Here is a 3,202-nt window from a genome sequence, read left to right as displayed (position 1 = left end):
AGGTCACACATGGTATAAGTATCTGAGGCTAGATTGAAACTCAGGAAGATGAGTTTCCCTGACTCCAGGTCCAGCATTGTATCATCTAGCTGCCTCAGCTAATAATGAGAGATGCAAATCAAAGCAACTCCAGACTTTCACCTCACATCCAGCAAAATGACAGAGAGGATAAGAGATGTGAATAGTCAATGTTAAAGGAATTATAGGAAGACAGGTACACTAATGCAATTTTGGCAGAGTTGTGATTTGCAAATGTCCAACCATTCTTGGAATCAATTCAGAACTATGCCAGGAAAATAACCAGAATAACCCTATCTTTTGACCTAGAGAGCTCATTGCTAGCTTTATACTCCAAGAAGTTAAAGACAGAAACATGTCATATGCACCAAAACATTCATAGCTACCACTTTCTGTGGGAGAAAAAACATTGAAAGTAAAGTCCAACAACTGGTAAGTGGTTTAACAAATTGAGGTACCTTCATAAAATGGAATATTATCACATTAATATAAGAAATGGAGAAGACAGAGAAACATAGGTGGACGTATATGAACCATGGCAGAACAAAGTAAATAGAGCAAGGAAAACAATATGCACAATAATCACAGCAATGTATATGGAAAGACCAATAGTAACCACAAATCAAAATGAAATGTTACGTAAATGGGTTAGCCTTGAACTCTGAAGAATAGATGAGAAATTACACCTTTCTACCTTTGCAAGGCGGTGTGGAACTATGAATGTAGAACCTTGTACTATCAGACTTGTTGGATGGAGTTGTTAGTTTCATTGGACTGCTTTGCTCTCTCTCTTCCTATTGCATTTGTTCTGTAGAATAACTTGGTGAGTATAGGAAAGGAAATTCACATATTTGGAGGTGAAAATATAAGAACAAGAAATATCGTTAAAAATGAAAACAAAGGATGCATTGATTCATATAGAGAGCTATGGACACTTTCCTTTCTCTCTTTTCCCACTGTGCCAACCTAGCTTTGAGGCCAGTTGGATGGCTCAGTATAGAGAGTTCTGAATCTGGAGTCAGCAAGACCTCAGTTCAAATCCAGCCTCAGACACTTGCTAGCTTTTGGACACTGGGCAAAACCTTTAACCTCTATTTATCTCAGTTTCCTCAACTGTAAAATGAGGATAACAGTGGCACTTACCTCACAGTGTTGTGAGGATCACAAGATATAATTTGTAAAGTTCCTGCCACCTAGTAGGCACTGTATAAATGCTTATTTCCCTTCCCTTTTTTGAGTATGTACATATCTATGTATTTCACCTTGAAATGAACTTACAATTGACCTCCAGATGATGCTATTTAATTCAAGTCAGTTCAATCATTTTAAAGCATAGTAATAATGAGGATATTTGGTCTCTAGGACAAGTTGAGAGCAAGGGTGGGAGACAAAGACATAGGGTGCTATGGGCAGGCTGCCATTGCTTCACTGCAGTGTCTGCCTATGATCTTGAATGTCCTGTGTGATGTGACTTCCCAGGTACAACATAGGGAATCTGCCCCATCACATAATGTTGTGTTTGAGTGGCAGTGGCAGGTCAAGGAGCTAAAAAGGGGCTTTCACCAGTTGCTGTAGGAAAATGAAGCACAGGAAAAGCCTATCCCCTCCCCCACTCCACCCTGCACCCCACACATGTTAGGAACAAAGCAGAGCCATGATTGCTCTGTGCTAATTAAAACTCTAGTTAAGCATTTACTTTGTTAATTATTCATGCATAGTTTTAAAGGTGCTATTTTGTTGTCTCAAAAAAATTGCATGAGGGTATCCACTTAAAATGTTGAGCTTCTAGAGGACACTATTATCTCTGTATTATGGTTATTATTTTGCATGGCATCTGCATAGAACCATGCACTATGATGAGACTTTAGGGTTTGGTCTGAGAAATATCTTCATCTATGTTTTTATAGGTTTTCCATGAACTGTCTATCTCAGTATTACTTGGAATATCTCTACTACAGGCAATTCCACTCATTTCCTTTGTGCACCATTACACTGTCCAATTAACTACTGCATTAAAAAAGGCATTAAAATTTTAAGAACCAAAATGTCCTTTTAAAAGTTTAGTCATTACTGTGGGTACTTGTGTGAAGGACTGAAAAGAGCTCCTTTTATGTTTTGTTGCTTTCTTGCATACAATTAAACTTTATCATCCCCCTTTCTTTTAGTTGTTTTTTTCTGAGATCGGTGAAGAATTTGGTTTTGCCTTAACAAAAGATGATTTACACCTTTTCTATTTTAAAATTAGATTTTTTTTTACTTTGTTTTATCCAGCCTCCCACTAGGGATGCTTTTTAATGTGCCCAGGTAGTCCTGGTAAAAGTATACTTTTCAACTGGATGAATTTCTGCTGCAAGCAATGGAGTTGTTTGCTTCAATAATATATAATATGCTAAAATTGGAATAAGGCAATTAGCTTAGCCCCTGTGAAAGGATGACATGCAACAAGTGAAGTGTTCTATATTTTTAAAAAGACTGTTAATAAAACAATACAACACATGAGCTTGTGTGTGTGTGTTGTTCAGTCATTTTTCAGTCACGTCCAACTCTTTGTGACCCCATCTGGAGTTTTCTTGACAAAGATGCTGGAGTATTTTGCCATTTCCTTCTCCAGCTCATTTTACAGATGAGAAAACTGAGGCCAAGAGGATTAAATGACTTGCCCAGGATCACACTGCTAGTAAGTGTCGGAGGCTGGATTTGAACTTGGAAAAATAAGCCTTCCTGATTTCAGGCCTGGCACTCTATCTACCTCACCACCTAGCTGTTCTACATGCATAAGTGTGTGAATATAATATATACACATATGTATACATACATATGTGTATATGTAAATAAAATATGTATGTGTATATATCTATCTATCTATATCAATCTGTCTATCACCTATCTATCTATCTATCTGTCTGTCTATCCATCTATCTATAGATATATACACCCATATATAAATGAATAGAAAAATAAGAAGTTCAGAAGGGAACAGAAATGAACAAGGCAACTTTGTTGTTACCTTTTAAAATTTAATAGACTTTTACAAAGCAAATTTTAATATATAATCTTTCTTGTTCTTCTTTGTATATTGACATGTTTATGTTTGTTGGGTATTAAGCTTATAATTAAAAAGCATATTTTTGAAAAGAGAAAACTAAAGGCAGCAGAGCATCCTTACCTTGGATTTTTGTTCCTG

At 36.5% G+C, this 3,202-nt stretch overlaps 1 non-coding gene across 1 annotated transcript; it reads left to right on the top strand.

Moving 5' to 3' along the window:
* The first annotated feature begins 2,381 nt into the window (after window positions 1-2,381).
* On the top strand, window positions 2,382-2,483 carry LOC140497907 (U6 spliceosomal RNA). The gene has a single exon (XR_011964912.1). It is a non-coding gene; the product is annotated as a U6 spliceosomal RNA (small nuclear RNA).
* Window positions 2,484-3,202: the final 719 nt, after the last annotated feature.

This window comes from Notamacropus eugenii, chromosome 3, assembly GCF_028372415.1.
Source record: "Notamacropus eugenii isolate mMacEug1 chromosome 3, mMacEug1.pri_v2, whole genome shotgun sequence".
Classification (NCBI taxonomy): Eukaryota; Metazoa; Chordata; class Mammalia; order Diprotodontia; family Macropodidae; genus Notamacropus; species Notamacropus eugenii.
The sequence above is the reverse complement of the archived record's forward strand: the minus strand, read 5'-3'. Positions and strand labels throughout refer to the sequence as shown.